At 41.2% G+C, this 12,467-nt stretch overlaps 1 protein-coding gene across 6 annotated transcripts in view; it reads right to left on the minus strand.

The window, feature by feature from the left end:
• The window catches only part of BBX (BBX high mobility group box domain containing), a 216,066-nt gene extending 203,876 nt beyond the window's left edge, over positions 1-12,190 (minus strand). For 2 of the 6 annotated variants that reach the window (XM_030582309.1, XM_030582282.1), the window contains exons 1-2: positions 12,063-12,190; positions 8,968-9,040 (exon numbers count right to left, since the gene is read on the minus strand). The gene's annotated coding sequence lies outside the window, so the exon portion shown is untranslated. The other 4 variants (XM_030582307.1, XM_030582302.1, XM_030582288.1 and 1 more) reach the window with 4 other exon arrangements.
• Positions 12,191-12,467: the final 277 nt, after the last annotated feature.

A 12,467-nucleotide genomic window follows, 5' to 3' on the forward strand; every position in this document is an offset into this window, starting at 1 on the left:
TTTTTAAACTTGCTATCTGGGCACCTTAAACTAATCATTTCTAAGAGTTAAACAGTTTGGCTGTGATTTTAAAAGCTGCCAAAGGGGTTTGGATGCTCAATTCTAATTAATTTGAATGGAAATGGAGTGTCCAAATCTCTGCGGCAGTTTTGAAAATCTTAGCCTTGCCGCACAGTGTGCCTTTTGACTGTACAACTCATTTCACATACCCTGCAGTTGTTTTATCACAATATTGAGTGCAGTGAAACACCATGGACTACTTTGTATACCGAATTACTAAGAAATAAAGCAGTATTGTAATTTGGCAATAGGCACAAACTACGGCTTTAAAGCAAATATGGCTGTATTACCAAATTTGCATTCAAACACTTAATGCTAGATTTCACCCCCAAATGCACACATGCAATTCTCTTTCTAGTCAATGAGAGTTCCACACATACTTCCAAGGGCAGTATTTAGCCCTTCATATTTTGCCTCCTGTTGTTAATCTTCTGTATACCAATAAACAAAATTTAAAGCTATCTCTGCTTGTTCCAGTTGAAAAACTAGCTCTCTCTATTTAATCTAACCTCCTTGATTTCATGATTTCTGGAACTTCTGGTTGCTATTTATGCATTAAGAAAGTTCTTATCAATTGGACCAGAATACTACATTTTCAGTAGCTACTTGCGTAACCTACTTCACTACCAGTTTTAGCACTTTTCATTCTGCAAACATTGAATTCTTTCCCTTTCTCCTCCTCCCCTAGTGCATGTCTCTGTTTCTTCTAATGAAGCTGGAAATTAATTATGCTATTTTAATTTGCTTATTAATTTGCACACCAGCCTCATAATCAGTATTTGATCATGCTTCAATTTTGCATACTTATTTCAAAATATATTACGAATAATGTGTATGGCTGATATTTAACACAATGTACAGAAATAATATTCCATACAGACTAAAAAAAGGAGTTATTTTCTTTTTAAATCTATTTTATAGACTATTTCAAATTAAAGTTATGCTCTGATCTTGCAAATATGGCACATGGAATGCCCACTGACTGGCATGATTTGAGCCACGCATGTCATTTTTCACATGGCATAAATCAGTCATATTCAATTGGAAACTTAGGCATGAAGAAACCATTTGTAAAGAGAAAAAAGTGCTAAAGTTGGACACTTCAGAAAGGTGGGTGTGATAATACTTCTTCCTCAATACACAGTTCTATTCTGGATTTACCAAAAGATCCCCTTACTTAGCCATCCAGGGTGTCTTGAGATTTTCAAAGCTGATCTTGATCTGAACTACAATGGTAGTGGCATGCTCCCTTAATAACAAGCATTCAAAATCTACATGGAAGGTTTATTAAAGATTTCTTGATGAGTATTGAAACCCAAACATCAAGTCTTAGAAGCATAATGGTTTTCCTAAACCTACACTTATACCTGTCTGTTAGGAAAGCATTACTGGTAGTGTAGTTTAAACAGGGCATAAATGAAAGCTTGGCCCAGAGAAGACCCTTCTTGTTAGTACCAAGGTCAAATTAGGGTGGTATGTTTTACTGCAACAAATCACAATGTGTGCGCCATATACTTCATCAACAAATAGACTGGAAAACATAAAATGGGAGAATCCCCTCTCAGTTAGGGGAAGTCTGTATATTTTGACTCTCTCTCTCCCCCTCCCTATACTTTTTGTCATCTTAGCTTGGCAGCTCTTCAGGATTGGATTGTCTCTTACTATGTGTTTGTGCAGCTTCCAGCACAATGGGCCCATGACCCAGATTGCGCCCTCTGGGCGTTATTGTAATATAAATGATAATTAATAATAATGTGAAGCAAAGGTATGTGCTGCTTCCTCTGAGGAAAATTAGAGGCTTCTAACAACTTTAGAGATCCAATCCTGCACCTGGACGCATATGGGTGAATCCCTGTGCTCAAACAGAGCCCCACTGAAGTCACTGTGTCTCTGTAAGGAATCAAATTGCATGGATCCAGATGCAGAATTGGTCCTAGTCTGTTCTTCAGTGACAATTAGTCCAAAAATGCCTTAGTTTCCCAATGTATCATCCGCTCTCTAAGAAAAATCACTATCTCATATTTCATTGCCTGGTTGGCTCAAAGACCATCTGCAGAAAGCAAATCCAACCTGGCTAAACCCAATACAGTTTCAGCAACCTGGCAAAAAACACTACTGGGGGAGAATTCCTTCTGACGCTTTTGTCATCAGACTTTGGATCAGAATCTCACAAGAGTTTAACTCCACTGACTTTGGTGGAGTTACTCCAGATTTAAACCGGCGTAAGTGAAAGGAAATCTAGCCACCCTGCTTCTCCTCTACCCCAAGTTCATCTGCAAATCTCTTGGGATGACATCCTCGTATGTATTGCTTTAACAACCACAAAAATCCCATACAGACAAAAATGGCACAAAAGAACACATGCCGGAGAAAGACGACTGACTATTCCTCTGCAAGAGGCATAATCCTAACTATTATCATGTGAAGTGTATTACCCAGCCTCAAGAGCTCTTGCTAGTAGTGTGGGTAACTCCTGACATAGTGGCATACAGACACAAATAAAACTGGAGAACAAATGAGACTATGCCAAAGCATATTCTGAAAGGTCTTGGTGGAGCTTGTTAAAAATATTATGTTGCAGAGACTGAAAGGGCCTGGGTTCAAAGACCTCAATGCAACAGCATCATGGTGTATTTAGCAGTCACAATCTACGAGGACACTGGCAGTTTGTGTGCGCCTTCTTCATTTGTATCCTCGTCTGGCCTTGATTCTACTGTCACTGACATTAATAAGAGCAAGATCAGGCCCTCTACCATCTGATCCTGCTTTCGCTGAATTTGGTGGAAGCAGGATGAATCCCTTAGCATGCATTCTTTCAGGCATACTGGGTGACATGGAACTTTCAGTTACATCTGTGCATACACAGAGTAACTCCATTACAGTGACTGGAATTACTCTGGATTTACAAAGGCAAAGCTCAGAGCAGAATCTGACCCAGCCTGTCATATTTATTACCTGTCAGAAAAACAGGCACTGGGGGAGATGCACCTTCTCATTCACTTGCAAAGCAGCAAGGGAAGGGGAGACAAAAAACTTGTTAAGAGCCATAGCAAAGACAGACAGACATTTTTGGTCTCTCGAATCTGAATTAAGCTCTACAGATCCCATCTCATGGAAACCCATTGAATATATATTTTGCTGAATGAAGCCCCTGATTGTCACAGGCCCTTAGTGACATTACAGACCAGTGGAGTGCTACTTCATATTTTCAAAGTGACTTTTTTTCACCTGTGTAGAAATACATCACTTATAAAATCTCTTCCACCAAAATACTAGGGGGAAAGGCTTCCTCTTATAAAAAAATTCTCTGTCTCCTAAGCAACTAATAATCTGAATCTACTCTTACAAAATTCAGTTAGCTTTCTTTCCCTTGCTAATGACTAACTTTTCATTGCATTAAACTTTCTTGCAGGCAGAGGTACCCAAAGCCAATATATTTTCACATGTTGAATTGTTGAAGTTTCCTATTCATACAAAAAAAAAAATCTTATGGACCCGCTCTTATATTATGCATATCTATGCTAGAGAAAAAGAAAGCAGAAGTGCTGGAAAGTCTGTCAAAAGTATGTTTTTTTCTTTGTTGATTAATCTCTTATGTAACTGAGCCTATAATAAAATAATAAAGCACCGCTATCATTGTGAGCGCACACTACAAATAGGTCTACAAATAGGTGCATTTATTTTTCCTCTCCTCAAAGAGAACTTTTATTTTAAATCAAAGCTAACATATCCTCAGTCAAGAAATAGTAACCAGCAAATGTGAATGATACGCTGAAATATGTTTACTGAGCTCAGAAGTAAAAGTTCAAATTGATAAATCACCTTTATTTATCAAAATATGGTCATATAGTCAAAGTAGCTGCTTCAGGAAGTTATATGTTTCATATTAAAGTTAATGCTGATTTAAATTAGATAAATTATAAATATTAATATAATTTCATTGTAGGGGATGGTGAGTTTTAGTACATTTTGTTTCTTTTACTACCACATGCCTGCAAGGCAACATCTTATTTCTAAAACTTGATGCTGAAAAGTAAAAAATTATCCACTGTTGGTTAAATAATGATGCATATAATGGAAAAGGCAAAAGCCTCAGGTTAATAAATTGCTGGATATTTAGACGCTCCTGTCCATTAATCTGACTATAAAGAAAAACTAACAGCTGAATATAAGTTGCAAATTTATTTTATTTTTTTGCACTAGTAACTAAATTACTGTCAAAATAGCAAATTGACACAGCTGGAGTCCTATACATTCAAATCCCCAATTCAGCAAGGTACCTAAAGTATCTAACTTGAAGCATATCAGTAGTCCCACTGAAGTCAATTGGGCATCTTACATGCTCAGTGCACCTGCTTAAGCAACTACCTGAATCCGGGCTTTGGAGGCAGCATGTTCCAGGGGACAGGGCACTAGAGTGGGAATAAGATCTGGATTCTATTCCTGGGTCTGCTGCTGGACTGCTTTGTGACCTTGTGCAAGCCATCTCTCTACACCTCGGTTTTCTCATCTGCAAAATGGAGATAATAATGCTGGTCCACCTCTGAGATTTATGACTACAGAGTGGTTCAAGTACTTTGCTGGAAGCACAGATGTGAGTGCTTTTCTGAATCAGGACCTATCACTAATTATTATTATTTATTTTTAGAACAAGAACAGCAATGTGAGTGCAAACTTCTCCACATTGCCTCACCAATGTGGTTCAACAGTGACTTGGTGGCTCACTCCTACAATTAGCTCAATCTTTATGCTCATTCAGTGGGCTATTCTGAAACTATCAAGGAAGATGTCAGCTGTGATAGCATTTTTTTTGTGAAATTGACAAATGTCCACTAGCAACAGAACTGAGACTATCAGCTAAACTCAGAGAATTGGTTGTTACTGTGGACCTACAAATGAGGGTCTGAAATAGTAACATTTTAATATAAAATTGAAAAATAAAATGGCTTTGAACAAGAGACCACAGAAACAAACTAAATAAATTATACTCTAAATGAAAGAAAGTTGATTTTTTCATATTTACGTTCTAGAGATAATTTTAATACATGTAATTAAAGTATTTAAATCAAGATAAGTGGTCTATAAGTAACAAGGAACAAAATATATTTAGAGTAATATCATTTGTAATTATGAAACATCATAATCAGCAAGAAAACCTGTGGTATAGCATGTGCACCATGTGATTTATCTGCAGGTACTTCTGTTGCTCACATCACTGTAGTATCCCACAAATATGAATGAGTTTAATGTTGCAACACTCCTATGATACAAGGAAATATTAATAGTCTCCATTTTACAGATGGAAAAGTGAAGCAGCGGGAGATAAAAGCCTCCATTTTCAAAAGCAGTCTCCAGTTCAGGGTGACTCAGTCTGAACACTTGTCGCTCCCACTGACCTCAACTGGAACTTTGCCTGCTCAGCCCAAGGCAGCATACTGAAAAATTAAGTCAGGCAAAACCAGTGGCCACTTTTGAAACTTTCTGAACTAAACCATTTATCCTAGGTCACACAGATAATGTGTGGCAGAAGCAGAAATTGAACACAGATCTCTTGAGTCCCACCCCAGGGCCTAATCTATAATGCCATCCTTCCGCTCTAAACCACTTTTGAATATACACGAAATCTTGCATATTATGGAGGCCATGCACTGTTAAACAGATGCCATGTTTTACCTCACAGGTGCTGGGTGAATGGATTAATAAACAATCTATATACACACATGTATCTAATTACTTTGCATAGATAGATCGATCTACCATAAAAAGTAAAAGAGAGGACTTAGCTACTTTGTGTGTATACATCCTTCTTTTGCACGTTATGTAAAAGAAAGGTTTACCCCAATGCTTTTGGCCGAAATTTCCTATCCTTGCATTGTTACATTGTGTGTTGTACGCAAGATGACTGTCACTTTCCACTCCAGTGCTGGCGATGTTTCAGTGCTGTTGTAAGTATAGTATTTAGGCCCCCTATCCATCAGATCACCTAGGCACAGGTATAATTTTAACCACATGAGTGACTTTAATGGGACTACTCATTTGCTTAATATTACTTATGTGATCTGTGAGTTGGGGTCATAATTTGTAAAGTGCTTTGAGATCCTTTGGGATGAAAGAAAATCATTTTTATACTTAACATTTTTATCACTGATATTAAATGTAGAAAACTGACATTTAATATCTTTAATTACTCAAAGAACAACCAGGAGACATTAGGGCTTTCCTCTTCACATTGGACAGGAAGATACTTATAAATGAATTTGCATCACCGTCTCTCCTACAGGCCTTTTGCTGAAGGTAACTTCCATGGGCATGCAGTAGGTTTGTGATACAGGTCTTAGATTTGCTCACTAAAACATTCTGTGCTGACCAAAAACACCAAAGAGGATTTTACATTATTTTGAATTATGTGTTTACCTGAAACCTTATTTATTATTTTGCTCCAGTAATTCAGACAAGTGGTGTATGTTGATAATATGTCCAACATTTGAGATTATGTGCTAGTGTCTGAGATTATTGGTCCTTCTGCACATGGATCCTGGAGGAAACAATTCTCCACTCCTGCACCCCCACAACACCTGACTTAATTGGGATTATTGTAGATTAGTTTGTAACTGAAATCAAAATCTGACCCTATGCATTATATTGGGATTTGTATGAAAATTGTTTGCTAAACTGTGTTTAAAATCAAATTATACAGTGATTATAGCTCCTAAAACCATGTGATTAAAAAAAAAAATCTTACTGTTCATCAAACAGAAGAATTCCCAAAAGTAAATGAAAGTATCTGGTAACAGCCAACCTTGAGGAAATCTCCATTCTACCATTAACTAGATACATTTTTATATTACTTTTTCAATTTAAACAAAAATTTATTCAGTGCTTCCTTAAAGTTTCCATTACTTCCTCCTCTTCAATAGGATATTTTACCATTTCTCTGCTTCCTAATTTGTAAATACCATTTCAATGCTATTTGGAGCTGCATTTACACTGGTTCTGTATGTATAAGTAGAATTAAACTGTCCACTTCTTGTGGAGCTGTATGGAGAACACGATCAGCCCATCATTTATGGAACAGAATTCTATGCACCCACACATCTCCATATTGTGTGGAAGCTATATATTAAGTGCAAGGACCAAGGACAGTATTAGGACAATGCCAGCTATGATGTAAAGTCTCAAAGTTCTGCTCTTCCCAAAAATCCTACACCATTATGTCAAATAAAGAGAAAACCCTTTGTAGTGTACAGAATTCTAATTTGACTTCAAATGTAAACAGAAAATTTTTCAAAAGTGTGTGTGTGTGTGTGTGTGTGTGTTCAGCTTTGAGCAAAAGTCTGGGTCCTATCGGTAAGCTTTTGAATTTTGTATGCGATTTCACTTTGCAAAGACTGTTGAAACAACTATTCTGCTCATAATGTGAGTCTTATCAGTAAGATTATAAAATCTGGTTTGCAGTTTTTGAGAACTATATTTTTCCAGTGCAACTGGTCTTGTAATAAAATTGTGATTAGTTTATTTTGTGTTAATTTTCTTTCGACATTACAGTTTATGTCAAAGGATGAACAGCATGTATATACCCCCACTCACTACTCCCCATAGAGGCTGAATTATTGGAATGTGGGTGTTAATCTCTGCAGGAACTGGGAAAAGAAACAGAATTCACCTCCCTCCAATACTCTGACAAGTCATGGGGCACATTCTCTTCGCTGCCAGTATCCCACTAGTTAGTATTGTGGCTGCAGCCATTTCAAATGATCCCGTAAGAGCAGCTACTCCCAACAGCCTCCTTTGCCTATTTGAGATCATCACATACCTCATGTTTGCCATACAGGGGCTGCTGAAGATCAAGACTGTGTTATTAATGAGCTTTTATGAGAACTAAACTCAACTCCTAAATGTGTGTTGGGGTTTTTTAATTATAGATACTCAATATTTGCAATGTTGCTATGTTTTTCCATCATCAGGGCCAAATTCAAACCATTGTCAGTAGGCTCAACTGCACCGACGCTATTTGAGTTACACCCACTTATATCAGCTCTTCATTTGGCCACACAGGTTCGAACCTCTGTTTGAAATGAAATGTTGCATCTGAGGAAGTGGGTATTCACCCACGAAAGCTCATGCTCCAAAACGTCTGTTAGTCTATAAGGTGCCACAGGATTCTTTGCTGCTTTTACAGATCCAGACTAACACGGCTACCCTCTGATACCTGATGTTTGAAATGAGTACATTATGTCTGTTCAATAGTGTCAAACTCTTCCAAAGAAAATGAACAAAAATGCTCTGGTTCCTAAAAGTACTTTGAAAATGTTAGCAATATAATCAATAAAATTTGTCTTTCAAATTCAGCAGCTACCTGTGTTAACCAATCCCAGGAAGAGAAATGGGAAGAGATACAGAAAGCACAAGAATTACCAGGAAAGTGGGATTTGCATGTTAAAACCAAGTTAATGCCTGTCACCCTAGTATTACAACTGTCCCCCAACTCTTAGATTTCTTAAACATATGCCTCTTCATATTTTCCCATCCCTACTGCCAGCCTCAAGTTTTACAGGCTGTATATGGTTAATAACTTTTTAACTCACTTTTCATATGTCAATCGTTGTTTTAAAACTTTTGCCATAATTCAACTATTCTTTGAAAGCCAAGGGCTTTTCTTTCATAAATGAGCTAATAAGATCCCAATACTGCGGGGCTTCTAATTTTCATGTTCATAATACCCATCCCCTTGTATTCCTAACACACAAACTTTGTAATCTGACAGTTCCTGTGAGCACCCAAAAGAAGCTATGTTTTCTGAGGTGCTAAAACCTGAACAAGCATCTTCTCCATGAAAAGGAACAAGGAACCCTGGATCTCATGAACAACAATTACACTATTTCCCCCCTGTACAGTTTACATACTTACCCAGGAAGGCAAATGGAAATTACAGACAGAGGAAGATGAAGCTGTCTCAAAGCCTTTGTCATGTGATAGTGACCTATAAAGTATCAAATACAGGCACATCATCAGTACACCATGATTTTACAATATTGCAACTCACCACAACGACAACAAGAGGAGAAATTCCCAAAACTTGAAACTTGCTTCCTCCTCACACCTCCCTCCCCCTCGTATAAGTTCTCCTTAAAACGGGAAGCAGGTTGACAGTCGCAGGAAGCCTTAAACAGCAAACAAAAGATGCACCATGTCTTTAAAGGGCATTGGGACTGGGCAAGTGGAACAAATCATCTGAGTGTGCATCAGCGGGGTGGGTTATTTTCTCTCTCACACCATGAAATGTGCGACGTATCAAAATAAAAGGCAGAAAGTTGGTCACAAAAATAAACCACAATAAAGCCCAACGATTTACACAAGTGCTTTCGCTCAATCCCCAGCGTGGATAAATTCAGCGACGTAATAATAATATTAGGAAATCATCAAGCCCAGATTTCAGGTACGAGATACACAGAGAGAGAGAGAGGCGGCTGCAACGTTGTAGCACTGTTTCAGGTAATGCCCATTCCCCTTTTCCAGATCTAGAGAGTCCTGAAATCGCCAAACAAGCCCTTCCACCATCGCAATCCACACGGAGATTAGAGACCTGAATCCAGACAGTGCATGGGGAAATGCATTTGCAAGCCACCACCGCCACCCACCCCCTGTGCAAAGTATAGAGCCACAGAATCCGGGCTCTGGGGTGGGGTGAAAGGAAAGGTATTAAATATGGAGAGAGGCTAGACTGACCCACGTCTTTCCCCTTTTCCTCCTGGTCACCATCAAGTTTGCATCTTAGTTACAAAATGTCGATCTTAAAGGCTGACAAGACACAGGGAGAGGGGGGAGAGAAAGAGAGAGAGAGAGAAGAGAGTCCATCTTGCTTTGGGGGGGGAGGAGAGGAGCAATAATGTAATGCACAAATCTCACCCTCCCAGGGGGAAAAGTCTGCACAACACCTTTCAGGAGGGGAGGGAGGACGGGGAGGCGGAGGGAGAATGGGGAGGACCACAGGGCAGCTCCCCCCAGCCCTCCAGTTTTCCCTCCCCAACGAGATTTGGTAAATCAGACTGGCAAAAAACACCTCCCTGCTACTGCTCCCCTCGGGCCCGGGCGATGATCCCGCTGCTGCCACCGGGGAGGAGGTGCTGCTGCTGCTGCAAAGAGCCACATGGAGACCTAGACTCCTGTCTCCGCTCCATCTCCACAGCGTGTTAATATCGGGGAGTGGGCTGAGGGTGGTGGCAAGCTGCCCCCACCCCCTGCTGCGCCTAGATCTGGGACTTGAACGTGTCACTCTTAGGACAGGCAATGGTTTCAAAGCCCCAGGCCAAGTGACCATCCTCAGCAGCCTGGCTGCTTTCTCGCCACCACCTTCCACAAGGCTTCCCCCCCTCTCCCCCTTTCCCCAACACATACTCTCACCTCTTAAAAACTTTTAAACAAGATCCTCTCGTGAGAAGTCGCTAATTTGCCCCTCACACAGTTAAAATAAAAGCAGCAAGCCATTGCTCACAGGGAGTGGGAGAGACTCAGGCATTTTCTTTCCCCTTTCTACAGAAAAGGAAAGCAAAAAAATAGCTTGTCTGTGCCTCTCTCTCGCTCTGTCGTACATGTTGTCTCAGCCTCTTTTTGCATCGTTTCATTTTACCTTCCTCGTTCAGCGGCAGCGGGCTGTAAAAAGATATTTCTAAACACAAACCTGCTGTTTTACAGATCCCAGGATCAATGCTATTCCCTCCCTTCCTCCCCCATTGCAAACCTACACTGGCTCGGTTCTCTCCTCCCAGCCATGCAAGTTTCATACATTGCAAATAACAGAGAGAGAAGAGGAAGAGAGAGAAACGGAGGGGGGGGGGGCGAAGAGAGAGTCTGATTTCGGTAATTTACCAGCGACCCGATATCGCAGCAGCAAATAACAGTTTAACACCAATCTGGCTTCTGATGACTGAGTAACCCCCACTAAAGGCACCAACCCCCTCCCTGGGCAAATTATCTCCAAGTTTTCTGTCATCGCGACCATCCAATGTCACAACTTACCTTCAGAAATAGGACTTTAAACAGCCAAGGCCTTCCTTCCCCCCCAGCCTCTCTCTCTCCACCTTAAACTTATTGACACAACATAATCCCACATTCATGCAAAATCCTGACACAGCCTCTCTCCTCCTCCGTCCCTCCCCCGCCCCCCTTTATTATTTCTTCCTCCCCGGCTTGCACTAGCCCCACTTTTTCTCTAGCAAATTACAACATGGGGTGGGGGGGAGGAGTGCATCGCACGGATGGCTCTACCGGAAAATAGAGCTTCCCAACTCTCAGAGCGAACAGCCGAGCCTGGTTGTTGTTGGCTTCTCTCTCCCTCTCGCTCTCTTTTCTAAGTGACACAAAACCACAGAGAAACCTGGCCCCGAAAAGAAATCAACGCACTTTTCCCCCCCCACCGGCCCCTGGGATGAAGTTTCGTTTCTGGCGGCCGCGATTTCCCTGTCAAGCCCCCCACAACCGCACAGCCGGTGTGTTGTTGTTATCCCTCCTCGCTATTTCAGCTTCTTTCCCCCACCCCTCGCTCCTCCGTTGTTGCTGCTGCTGCTGCTGCTGCTCTTGCCTCTCTGTGGTGAGAGGTACTGGTTCAAACGCAGCCTGGCACTGGCTGGCCTACCCCTGGTGTATTTTTTTTCTTATGCATTGCATTGCAATTCACCTCCCCTTCCCCCCCCCCCCCACGCCCGGCCTTTTAACGAGGAAAGGAGGCGGCAGAAACAAACCCCTTCCCCACCCAAAGTTTGAAATGAAGGCTGGGGTGAAAAGAGGGAGGAAAAGTGGCTGGAAATCGTGGCAGCAGCAGCCCAGGACATGTAAAGGTCTCTGCCTTCCTCCAAGTCCACCCTACCGGCTGCTGCTGCTGCTGGAGGAGTCCTTGGGGGCTGCCCCAGTGCTGCTAAGTGAGTAATAGGAAGGAAAGTGTGTGGAGAGGGCACCTCTCCTACCCGGATTGCGAAGGGAAAGGCTGGGGGGTTGTGTGCACTTACCTCTGTGAGTGTCTCTGTGTGTGCGTGTGTTTCAGTGGCCAGTCAGTGTTTCTCTATGTGAAAGTAAAGAGAAGAACACTCAGCAGAGCCTCGGTTTTCACTGTACACTGCTCCACATACAGTACATGCAACCCGGAGAGACTGAAAACATTCATTTTTATATAAGGCAGCCTGCGATTGGCTCAGGGACTGAGGGACAGGTTTGCCAGCCATACAGCTGGCCTGTTACACCCAAAGAGCGAGAGACTCGCACGCACACACACACTCATATGCACACACTCACACACAAAGATCATCTCGTTTCTTTTACTAATGTTTCAGGACCTGTAGACAGCCTAGCAGGGCAGGTAGAAGGACCAGCAAACTCAGGTCAGTGAGAGCAAGGATGATCTGCACTAGTTAAAA

This window comes from Gopherus evgoodei, chromosome 1 (genome assembly GCF_007399415.2).
Source record: "Gopherus evgoodei ecotype Sinaloan lineage chromosome 1, rGopEvg1_v1.p, whole genome shotgun sequence".
Taxonomy (NCBI): Eukaryota; Metazoa; Chordata; order Testudines; family Testudinidae; genus Gopherus; species Gopherus evgoodei.